The sequence below is a fragment of the Lissotriton vulgaris genome, chromosome 1_1 (assembly GCF_964263255.1).
Source record: "Lissotriton vulgaris chromosome 1_1, aLisVul1.2, whole genome shotgun sequence".
Classification (NCBI taxonomy): Eukaryota; Metazoa; Chordata; class Amphibia; order Caudata; family Salamandridae; genus Lissotriton; species Lissotriton vulgaris.
This window is the reverse complement of record NC_141685.1, coordinates 281,191,890-281,204,728: the sequence shown is the minus strand read 5'-3', so window position 1 is coordinate 281,204,728 and position 12,839 is coordinate 281,191,890. Positions and strand designations below refer to the sequence as shown.

At 48.0% G+C, this 12,839-nt stretch overlaps 2 pseudogenes; both read left to right on the top strand.

The window, feature by feature from the left end:
• Window positions 1–1,580: 1,580 nt before the first annotated feature.
• Window positions 1,581–1,635, top strand: LOC147746996 (U7 small nuclear RNA; annotated as a pseudogene).
• Window positions 1,636–10,903: 9,268 nt separating this feature from the next.
• LOC147746995 (U7 small nuclear RNA) lies at window positions 10,904–10,958 on the top strand (annotated as a pseudogene).
• The last annotated feature ends 1,881 nt before the right edge of the window (window positions 10,959–12,839 follow it).

Sequence of the window (12,839 nt, the reverse complement as noted above, 5' to 3'; positions counted from 1 at the left end):
CCCACGTAACACCCATGGTATTGACTGACAAGAATTAATAAACCTGGGAATACGTCAAAAGGCTACACCTCCTAGGGGAGGTGTAAGTAAGACGCAAAGAGGAGAAATACCTTAATTTCTTCTCGCTTTTCCTTTTTCTATGTGTGCTGCATTCTTCAGCACACATAGAGGAAAAACGCCTCTCGTAATTGTTTTTGTGCAGGAAGGTGTCTCTTCCTGCACAAAAACAGTCATCCCTGCAATGCAGGCACCCTTGTACCATGGTGCAAGGGTGCTTGCGTTAGCACATGGCAGCCCATTGTGCAGCAGCGCAGGGAAAAGGACAGAAATGCACTTATCTCATAGATTACTGATTCTGCTGGTCCTTTTCATTTGACTCAGGGCAGCGCATTAAGATTTTTTGCGGCGCTGCCCTAAGCGCCAAAACCTCATAAATGAGGCCGTTAATTTGAAGAGCTTGGCCACATTTTATAGCTCATTGTCTAAAGTTCCCCTCAAAATTCTCCCCTCCCCCTGCCTTGCGTCTCCCGCCTCCACTAAAACATTAAGCGGTATATTTACATGGAAAGAAATTGAGAGCGGCATTAGCATTCTTGGTTTAATGCCACGCTCCGCCACTTTTGGAAATGCCGCCCCAAGGTATATACAACAATACTCTGCAGCCCTGTGTTTCCGCACACCCTGCCACAAATTACAGCTGCCTAGCCCCAATGCAGGCACCCTTGGACATAGTGCAAAGGTGACTGCTATGGGGGAATGATTGCTTATGTGTAGAAAGGGATACCTTTCTGCACATAAACAATCATGCATGGCGTTTTGTTGTTTTTATATGTGCTGCATAATTCAGCACACATAGAAACATCATAAAACGAGGTGATGTAAAGCATTTCTGCTCATTACTCCATGTAAAGACCAGGGGCCAGACTTACAAGAACTGGCGCATCTCTGCGTATTAGCAGAGATGCGACAGCTACTTTGCATGACAGAAAAACTAACCTTGCGCCACCATGGATGTGCCGCATTTACAATGCGGTGCACCGTGGCGCAAGGATAGACAGATGTGTGACGCATCCTTTGTCGGAAAGGCAATGCATTGTTGAAGTAAAGTCGTAAGCACGACACAATCCAGCAATGGTCAGGAATGACTATTCCCATCATGCTGCGTCACTCCTTACACCTGCTTCAAGCAGGCGCAACGTTGTGACGCAGTGGTGTCATAAAAGAGACTCAGTGAAATGTTGTAGATTTTACTGTGTCACTTTTACGAGGCTTCCTTGCGACGGAACGCCCACCCGGCATACATTACACCTTGGAGCATGTACGCCAGAGTGGTGTTTGGTTTGTTGATGACAGATCTCAAGCAGGGCGTGGTCGTAGTACTTATATTTTCATATTTTCTGTGCAATGCCATCAACTTCTTTTCTTTAGTTTTCTGAGGTAAATTGTCAATTTTAACTTCTGTTAGTACTCTCAGATCTTTCACTCCTTCCCATTTTAATCAAAGTGAATATATAAATTATGACCATAATAAAAGTAGGTGTTACTTAGTCCTACGGCGTCAAATTACAACTTTACATGTTAAGAATTTAGCTCTTTACTATTTGTCTAGAAGGTTCCTCTTAAAGAGGAGCCACCTATTCATGGTTAATGAAAGATCTGGATAAAAACTTTTGTTCTTATATAAACTGAAATGGATTGCTGAATAGTCATATTGCATTAATTAAATGTTATTACATTCTTTTCATTAAGAAGCGCGGTATACATTGAAATTTGTTTTGTAGATATTGCTAACTATGTTAACAAGCATTGGAAATGCAATAGGTCTCGCATTAGGAAAGTTTGAGCGATTGGTATTGTAAATGACACTTTTTTTATTTATGTGTTGGTTTTGAAAATAGCAAAATTAATAGCTTTGTCAGTTACAATGTCAATAGTTTTAACTTTCGCAAATGTGACACCTATAGCATTTGTAATGCAATGTGTGTTGTATTTACGTGACTTAGATGTATTGATATTACAAATAACAATGGCTTTTAATTTTGTAAATAATTAATACTTAAATAAAAGTTATTGTAATTTATAATGGCAATACCTTAAACGTTTGTAGATAACTTTTGTGAAGATTATGTTCAGTGTATTTTATTGTGACGAAAATCCAAGAACATTGCATTTGCACCTACACACACACACACACAGCCACACATACACACACACACACACACACACATATAGATGTGGTGGTGGTGGATCTGGGGGATATGGTGGTGGTGGATGCGGTGGTGGATGTGGTGGTGGTGGTGGATGTGGTGTTGGTGGATGCGGTGGTGGTGGATGCGGTGGTGGTGGTGGATGTGGTGGTGGATGCGGTGATGGATGTGGTGGTGGTGGATGTGGTGGTGGTGGAAGTGGTGGTGGTGGAAGTGGTGGTGGATGTGTTGGATGTGGTGGTGGATGTGGTGGTGGTGGGTGTGGTTGTGGATGTGGTGGTGGTGGGTGTGGTGGTGGATGTGGTGGATGTGGTGTTGGTGGATGTGGTGGTGGATGTGGTGGTGGTGGATGTGTTGGTGGTGGATGCGGTGGTGGTGGAAGTGGTGGTGGATGTGTTGGATGTGGTGGTGGTGGATGTGGTGGTGGTGGTGGTGGATTTGGTGGTGGTGGATGCGGTGAATGTGGTGGTGGATGTCATGGTGGATGTGGAGGTGATGCTGGATGTGGTGGTGCATGTGGTGGTGGATGTGGTGGTGATGGTGGATGTGGTGGTGGATGTGGTGGTGGATGTGGTGGGGATGGTGGATGCGGTGGATGTGGTGGTGGTGGATGCGGTGGTGGTGGTGGATGCAGTGGTGGTGGATGGGGTGGTGGTGGTGGTGGTGGATGGGGTATTGGATGTAGTGGTGGTGGGTGTGGTGGGTGTGGTTAAAGTGTTGGTGGATGTGGTGGTGGATGTGGTGGTGGTGGATGCGTTGGTGGATGTAGTGGTGGTGTAAGTGGTGGTGGACGTGTTAGATGTGGTGGTGGATGTGGTGAAAGTGGTGGTGGATGTGGTGGTGGTGGTGGATGTGGTGGATGTGGCGGTGGATGTCATGGTAGATGTGGAGGTGATGGAGGATGTGGTGGTGGATGTGGTGGTGGTGGATGCAGTGGATGTGGTGGTGGTGGATGCGGTGGTGGTGGTTGATGCAGTGGTGGTGGTGGATGGGGTGTTGGTGGTGGTGGATGCAGTGGTGGTGGTGGATGGGGTGGTGGATGGGGTGGTGGATGTGGTGGTGGTGGGTGTGGTGAAAGTGGTGGTGGTGGGTGTGGTGAAAGTGGTGGTGGATGTGGTGGTGGATGTGGTGGTGGTGTATGTGGTGGTGGTGTATGTGGTGGTGGTGGATGCGGTGGTGGATGTGGTGGTGGTGGTGGATGTGGTGGTGGATGTGGTGGTGGTGGATGCGGTGGTGGTGGATGGGGTGGTGGTGGATGCGGTGGTGGTGGATGCGGGGGTGGTGGAAGTGGTGTTGGATGTGGTGGTGGATGTGGTGGTGGGTGTGTATGTGGTGGTGGATGTGGTGGTGGTGGATGCGGTGGAAGTGTTGGATGTGGTGGTGGATGTGGTGGTGGTGGTGGATGTGGTGGATGCGGTGGATGTGGATGTGGTGGATGTGGTGGTGGTGGATGCGGTGTATGTGGATGTGGTGGTGGATGTGGAGGTGGATGTCATGGTGTATGTGGAGGTGGTGGTGATGGTGGATGTGGTGGTGGATGCGGTGGATGTGGTGGATGTGGTGGTGGAGGATGTGGTGGTGGTTGATGCGGTGGTGGTGGATGCGGTGGATGTGGTGGATGTGGTGGTGGATGTGGCGGTGGATGTCATGGTGGATGTGCAGGTGATGGTGGATGTGGTGGTGGATGTGGTGGATGTGGTGGTGGTGGATGCGGTGGTGATGGTGGATGCAGTGGTGGTGGATGGGGTGGTGGTGTATAGCTTCCTATATGTTTTAGTCAGAACTATAATGATAATTTGCAAGTATCTCTCTAATACCACCTCCTCCATCACAATGCTAGTAACCACAACAAATACAACACTACTAATCACACACACCCCGACAGTGCAGAGCACCACCCAGCCAAAAATGCACTAAAGCACCCCAAACAGGAGTATCAAAGTATCAAACCGTATATAAATGTTACAAAACAACAGCAAAGACACATTATACACTTGGGTGTGACTGCTCACAGTATACTGAGACACACAAACACACAAAATACAACCATCATTCAACAGAACGCATGAAGACTTGACTCCGAAATTGCATCCAGCACAGCCCAAAGATGCAACTAGCCGGTTAATATAGCATCCATCAAAAATGAAGGCTACCACCAGATACCTCCAGACCTGCATCTGCTGGGAAATGGAAACACTTACTGACCAAGACTAATCGATTTATTCCAGCCTTTCTCTTTCCATTAAAATCCGAGAACTTTCATGGACAACTTGTTAACACGTCCACTTTCCACTAAGACATCACATTTCCATAGGCAGATTCAGAATGTGGCCTGGGGTGGAAACTTCCGAACCATTTAGTGCGTGATTCGTAGACTACTGGATGCACTGTGATGCCAAACCAATGTAACAATGCATGCTACATAAATGTAGCACACACACATATATATATGTACAATCATTGGAAAGAAAGAATTGAAAATTAATATTTCCGAACTTACTGATTTCTCACACGAAAACCCTGTTGTGTCCCAGTAGCAGGGGGGAAGTAGACAAACTGAAACGGTACCTCACACAACTAAATAAGATGCAGGCCTGCAAATTAAAACTTTTGGAAAGTCTTTGCCAGACTGTCCATGAAACGGAATCAAAGGCAGAATGTACGGAACAATTGCACGGCTAATGCATTTTTCGAATATTTATGGATTTACTGCACTTGCCACGTAATACACAGTCTGATGAATAATTTACGAATATCAACACAAAAATGATGTTAAAATCTTAAACGTATCACGAGTTGCAAAAAAAAAAAATGTAAACCAGCACACTCGTTAGCACATTGTTGAGGGGTTAAACTGGTACTAATGACGTAACTTTTGCCCAGACCTATTGTGTGTTAAATAAACAATAGTGAAAAATACTGAGTCAGCACGTATCCTGGGGTATCTAATATTCTCAGAGGAAGAAAGCCACTGCGATGCTGAAGCCAAGAAATGGATTGCTCAAGAGCCAAACCAGTTGTAAAACACATCTGCGAATCAGCCAAACGGCAACGCATGAAAACAGGAGCCGGGTGCTGCAGAGCAGGAAGGGCGTTGCTAGTTTTAAAGCAATAACATGCGTTTGTAATTTTTGCACTGTTAAAATTCCTTTATTTTTGTAGTCCGGTTGGATATTAAAATGTACGCTGCAGCAGTTGTTTCTAACTTTAGATGCAAATTCACAGAACTTAAAAATTATTAGTCAAAGCGCTTTTAAATGTTTTTCCAACTAATAAAGGTTTTGAAACTGAATAGTTATTTCTACGACTACAGGGTTAGGAATGGCTATCTGCAATGTATTTACCTCTATAAAGTCTGTAATGGTGACACAGCCATATTATAGTCAAGCCAAGGGCCGTCAAAGTGAAAGTACGGCCGGCTGAGGGCATTGCTGTGGGGAGGGGGGATGAGAAATGCGACACGGCGGGCAAGGGAGGGGGCGGAGCGGGGAGAGCGGCATGAGGGTGTGAAGCAGCAGGGGAGGAGTGCTGCTGGCGATTGACTGGCGATTTGATGATGTGCACGCGCATTTTAGGTCAATGAGCTTGCGCATTGACCTAAAAGCGCACGGGCACAGCATCAAATCGCCAGTCAATCGCCAGTCTAGGTAAAGCTTATTTAAGCCCCTATAGAGCTTCGCCAGCTATGTGCATGCGCACAGCAGGCGAGCCCTAATAAATGGGAGATGGAGGAGGAGCTACGCCACGTACCAAGATGGCCGCATAAGCTCCCGGCTCCGCCGACCTCTGCCGGCGGCCCGTCTATCCTGTTGTTTATCCTCCACCCACGCCCTATGCCTGGATGTATGAAGGTTGCCTGATGCCAACGGTGCTTTCCCGGAGTTCCTACCTTATTCAGCGACGAAGTTATGTCGTGTCCCATTTTTGGCCTACTCCCGGGCTGCCGCCGGGACCTCGATTTTTGAACCATCCAAGAGGGACCTGATCAACATCGGCTGTGGGACCGCGATTGTGGCCGGTCTTCCAGGTTTGGATAATTCTTTACGCTTTTGATTCGTGTCCTTGTTGATGGATGGTGCCGGAGAAAAGACACTGTGACGTGCTGCGATCCTACTGCACCGTGGCTGTGGGTTGTGTGCCTGACCCTCCTTTCCTGGTCCGGGGGCTGACGGGCTGCACCCGGGGCCAGTGTCTTTGCTGAGTGTGCCAGTTCGGGGCGCCCTTGTTGTTGCGATCGCCATCTGTGTGCCCGGAGCCCGGCGATGTGGGCTGGAGATTGTGTTCCCCTCCGTCCTCTGGACCCCGGGATGGAGGGGATGGATGGCGCACATTCATTGAGATCCGTAATGGCGGCGATTGGGGCGCTCCGCTCGCAATTCACAGTCGCATGTGTCTCCCTTGCGGCGAAACTGGATGATGTCTGCTCGCGACCGGCTACGGGCGATGCAGCACCTGCATAGAAGTCTGCGGTCCAGTCGAGCGATTTGACCCGCCATCTTAAGGGGCCCGAGCGGCAGCCCAACTTTGCTCCTTTGAGAGTCAGCCTCACTTCTCCTTCATCGGCTACAGTACATGGTCTTCCTTCTACGTCTACTATCCGATGGTGTATCGTCGCTGGATGTCCTGTTCTCCATTGCCGAGTCTCAGGGTCCCGTCGAAGGGGATCGCCATTTTCCTTTGTTCCGGCCCGTCTGTATAACGGATGCTGCCATTTTGTGACCGGACTTTGCTCCACCTTCAATGCCTTGGTCTGCCATGGACGCTCTGACTGCCTCTGGTCAGATGTGGCTTGGTCGGGATGTGCTCCGGAACGGATTCGCACTGGTCAGGGCTGACTTTGACTTTGAGGTTTTCTTGCTCCTCGCCACTGCTTTGGACCATCTGAGACGCTCCCTTTGTTTACAATTGTTATGACTTTGGCGATAGATCTCCTTGTGAGGCTTGCAGGGGTGACTTCTATTTCCCTGGGGTTGCTCCATTTACTTTTGCCGGGACTGCACCGAGTACCTCACCGGGCCGGGGGTAGGATGGGGGGGGGAAGGTTTCCTGGTGACTGTCCTCCCCATGATAATGCTGATCGTTTTGCTTTGCTTGATGATGACTGTGCTATGGGGGGGTCACCGCAGGCGGGGGGTACCGGTTGTCCGGGGGCTTGTTTGTTATTCTCCTCCTCCACTTCTTCTTATATTTTCCCTTCTGTGGGGCAGTTCCGGGGCGACAGGCACGCTGTTAGTGGGTTAGACCGTAGCCATTACAGGGGTGCAGGGTGGCGGGTGCGGGGGGGGTTTGTTATTTTAGTTTGTTTTGTTCCATGGTCCCTATCGCTCTTTTCCGGCTTTGGGAGGGTTCTTTCCTCTTTAGTAGGGTTGGCTGTCTCTTGGTCTCGCACCTTTCTTTCTTTTTTTGGCTTCTCGATAAGCCTCTGTTTTTCTGTTCTTGGGGGGTAGGCTCTCTGGGGTGATTTTTAGAAATGTGGATTATTGTAATGTGGTTTATTGTCCAGTATTATCGCTGCGGCTGCCCAGATTGCATAGTTGCTTTAGTCATAGCCTATCTCCGACTGTAATTGGGGTAAGTCCCAATCGTCTCCTTTGTGTTTCTATCCTGTAAGGTGTGATGTCCTTGTTGTTGCAGCCCCTACTCTTTTTCTAAAATGTAAAAATGAAAACCTCATATCCTCTTTGCGAGCCCCACAACCACATCTGGTGTATTTTGTTATATCCTGTTTGTTGATTGGCTCCAGTTTCTCCTGTTTTCATTGACTGTCTTTGCCGCCGGCCATGGTGGTTGTGGGCCTGCGCATGTATCTCCTTCTTTTTTTTGAATAAGGTTTTCGAAAAAAATAAATAAATAAATAAATAAATAAATGGGAGATGTTGCCAGTTGATTTTGTAAACACAAACGAAAACAGCCAGTCTTGTCCTTGTTTGCTGATCTTGCACAATTTTACCTTATTTTGAAAGCCTGGACTTTTTTAGTCCATGTAACTTCCATTCTAGATTTGCTGCTCAATAGAATGCTTTGTGAGAAAATGTCTCTCCAGGCATAAATAAATGATTACAACAAGCTTAAAGTTAAACAAAACAGACTTGTAGAGTGTAAAGTAGTGGGCCCTGGGCCCACTCGTTGAAGAAACAGTGACACTAGTGACATGGGTACTTACCTAACTGACCACAAGTTAGAGCACCTGGCACTTTTTAGGTTCCACCTGCACAGCTGTGCTTGTGAAATCTATTGTTTATAATATAACCTTAAAAAGGGCCTTTCATCCCTAGCCTCTCTTTCCTGGCTTCTGTGCTTGCCACTTACTTTTCCTCCAATCTATTGGTTTTATCATGTTTCCTGCATTTACAAAGGCTTGTTCCTTGTCTGCTTCTCTTATCAGTTTCCGTGGCCAAAATACTTTTAACATCTGCTTTGGTGCCACTCTTTTTTCAGAAAGTCACCCTCTTTTCTGCTTTTTCGTCTTAGAAAGTATATATATAGCATCTGGAGAAAGTGGTTTGCCCAGAATCATAGGATGTTGCGCTGCCGAGACGCAAACAGGGATCACCAGCTCTCGAGTCAGCAGCTCTGGCCACTGCACCACATCCTCTCCACTCCCGTGTTACTTGTCAGGGAGGTCCTTTCTTTGTCCCTAGCGATGAGTGAAGAAAACAGCATTAAATTCATCACACAGTCCAAACAGATGCATTACCAATGCTTGTATTGACAGGGTCACCTGACTGGTGACCCCTGTGTTGTATGTGTGTGTTTGAAGACAATTCTGCTAGGGAGGGGCAGATAAATGACATTTCCAGCAGAACATCTGTCAGAAATTGGATTAATGGTGCATTCTACAACACTTGTTTCATTATATATTGAAATGTCTGTGTCTACTAAGGGTAAAGACACTCAGGGGCCTATTTACAAGCTCCTGTTAGCTGACGGAAATTCACTTTCGGTCACGGTCCGGCGGCGCACACTGCAGGGCCATATCTACAAGGTCATTTAAAGCCACCCTACGTGGATTTTATCATGGCCTAGCAGATATGGTCTGAGGCAATGCAGCTAAAGTTGCTGTGTTGCTTCACCCTGCAATAAGGAGGCGTGCCGTGGGCATTATGGTGGGTGTTCCCATGTATCACCCATGGTATTGACTTACAAGAATTAATAAACCTGGGAATACGTCAAAAGGCTACACCTCCTAGGGGGGGTGTAAGTGAGACGCAAAGAGGAGAAATACCTTAATTTCTTCTCGCTTTTCCTTTTTCTATGTGTGCTGCATTCTTCAGCACACATAGAGGAAAAACGCCTCTCGTAATTGTTTTTGTGCAGGAAGGTGTCTCTTCCTGCACAAAAACAGTCATCCCTGCAATGCAGGCACCCTTGCACCATGGTGCAAGGGTGCTTGCGTTAGCACATGGCAGCCCATTGTGCAGCAGCGCAGGGAAAAGGACAGGAATGCACTTATCTCATAGATTACTGATTCTGCTGGTCCTTTTCTTTTGACTCAGGGCAGCGCATTAAGATTTTTTGAGGCGCTGCCCTAAGCGCCGAAACCTCATAAATGAGGCCGTTAATTTGAAGAGCTTGGCCACATTTTATAGCTCATTGTCTAAAGTTCCCCTTAAAATTCTCCTCTCCCCCTGCCTTGCCTCTCACGCCTCCACTAAAACATTAAGCGGTATATTTACATGGAAAGAAATTGAGAGCGGCGTTAGCATTCTTGGTTTAATGCCACGCTCCGCCACTTTTGGAAATGCACGACCAAGGTATTTACAACAATACTCTGCAGCCCTGTGTTTCTGCACAACCTGCCACAAATTACAGCTGCCTAGCCCCAACGCAGGCACCCTTGGACATAGTGCAAAGGTGACTGCTATGGGGGAATGATTGCTTATGTGTAGAAAGGGATACCTTTCTGCACATAAACAATCATGCATGGCGTTTTGTTGTTTTTATATGTGCTGCATAATTCAGCACACATAGAAACATCATAAAACGAGGTGATGTAAAGCATTTCTACTCATTACTCCATGTAAAGACCAGGGGCCAGACTTACAAGAACTGGCACATCTCTGCGTATTAGCAGAGATGCGACAGCTACTTTGCGTGACAGAAACACTAACCTTGCGCCACCATGGATGCGCCCCATTTACAATGCGGTGCACCGTGGCGCAAGGATAGACAGATGTGTGACGCATCCTTTGTCGGAAAGGCAATGCATTTTTGAAGTAAAGTCGTAAGCACGACACAACTCCAACAATGGTCAGGAATGACTATTCCCATCATGCTGCGTCACTCCTTACACCTGCTTCAAGCAGGCGCAACGTTGTGATGCAGTGGTGTCATAAAAGCGACTCAGTGAAATTTTGTAGATTTTACTGTGTCACTTTTACGAGGCTTCCTTGCGACGGAACGCCCACCCGGCATACATTACACCTTGGCGCATGTACGCCAGAGTGGTATTTGGTTTGTTGATGACAGAACTCAAGCAGGGCGTGGTCGTAGTACTTATATTTGCATATTTTCTGTGCAATGCCATCAACTTCTTTTCTTTAGTTTTCTGAGGTAAATTGTCAATTTTAACTTCTGTTAGTACTCTCAGATCTTTCACTCCTTCCCATTTTAATCAAAGTGAATATATAAATTATGACCATAATAAAAGTAGGTGTTACTTAGTCCTACGGCGTCAAATTACAACTTTACATGTTAAGAATTTAGCTCTTTACTATTTGTCTAGAAGGTTCCTCTTAAAGAGGAGCCACCTATTCATGGTTAATGAAAGATCTGGATAAAAACTTTTGTTCTTATATAAACTGAAATGGATTGCTGAATAGTCATATTGCATTAATTAAATGTTATTACATTCTTTTCATTAAGAAGTGCGGTATACATTGAAATTTGTTTTGTAGATATTGCTAACTATGTTAATAAATGGGGATGGAGGAGGAGCTACGCCGCGTACCAAGATGGCTGCATAAGCTCCCGGCTCCGCCGACCTCCGCCAGCGGCCCGTCTATCCTGTTGTTTATCCTCCACCCACGCCCTGTGCCTGGATGTATGAAGGTTGCCTGATGCCAACGGTGCTTTCCCGGAGTTCCTACCTTATTCAGCGACGAAGTTATGTCGTGTCCCATTTTTGGCCTACTCCCGGGCTGCCGCCAGGACCTCGATTTTTGAACCATCCGAGAGGGACCTGATCAACATCGGCTGTGGGACCGCGATTGTGGCCGGTCTTCCAGGTTTGGATAATTCTTTACGCTTTTGATTTGTGTCCTTGTTGATGGATGGTGCCGGAGAAGAGACACTGTGACGTGCTGCGATCCTACTGCACCGTGGCTGTGGTTTGTGTGCCTGACCTTCGTTTCCCGGTCCGGGGGCTGACGGGCTGCACCCGCGGCCAGTGTCTGTGCTGAGTGTGCCAGATCGGGGCGCCCTTGTTGTTGCGATCGCCATCTGTGTGCCCGGAGCCCGGCGATGTGGGCTGGAGATTGTGTTCCCCTCCGTCCTCTGGACCCCAGGATGGAGGGGATGGATGGCGCACATTCATTGAGATCTGTAATGGCGGCGATTGGGGCGCTCCGCTCGCAATTCGCCAGCGCATGTGTCTCCCTGGCGGAGAAACTGGATGATGTCTGCTCGCGACCGGCCACGGGCGCTGCAGCACCTGCACAGAAGTCTGCAGTCCAGTCGAGCGATTTGACCCGCCATCTTAAGGGGCCCGAGCGGCAGCCCGACTTTGCTTCTTTGAGAGTCGGCCTCACTTCTCCTTCATCGGCTACAGTACATGGTCTTCCCTCTACGTCTCCTATCCGATGGTGTATCGTCGCTGGATGTCCTGTTCTCCATTGCCGAGTCTCAGTGTCCCGTCGAAGGGGATCGCCATTTTCCTTTGTTCCGGCCCGTCTGTATAACGGATGCCGCCATTTTGTGACCGGACTTTGCTCCACCTTCAATGCCTTGGTCTGCCATGGACGCTCTGACTGCCTCTGGTCGGATGTGGCTTGGTCGGGATGTGCTCCGGAACGGATTCGCACTGGTCAGGGCTGACTTTGACTTTGAGGTTTTCTTGCTCCTCGCCACTGCTTTGGACCATCTGAGACGCTCCCTTTGTTTACAATTGTTATGACTTTGGCGATAGATCTCCTTGTGAGGCTTGCAGGGTTGACTTCTATTTCCCTGGGGTTGCTCCGTTTACTTTTGCCGGGACTGCACCGAGTACCTCACCGGGCCGGGGGTAGGATGGGGGGGGGGGTTTCCTGGTGACTGTCCTCCCCGTGATAATGCTGATCGTTTGGCTTTGCTTGATGATGACTGTGCTATGGGGGGGTCACCGCCGGCGGGGGGTACCGGTTGTCCGGGGGCTTGTTTGTTATTCTGGGGCAGTTCCGGGGCGACAGGCACGCTGTTAGTGGGTTAGGCCGTAGCCATTACAGGGGTGCAGGGTGGCGGGTGCGGGGGGGGTTTGTTATTTTAGTTTGTTTTGTTCCATGGTCCCTATCGCTCTTTTCCGGCTTTGGGAGGGTTCTTTCCTCTTTAGTAGGGTTGGCTGTCTCTTGGTCTCGCACCTTTCTTTCTTTTTTCGGCTTCTCGATAAGCCTCTGTTTTTCTGTTCTTGGGGGGTAGGCTCTCAGGGGTGATTTTTAG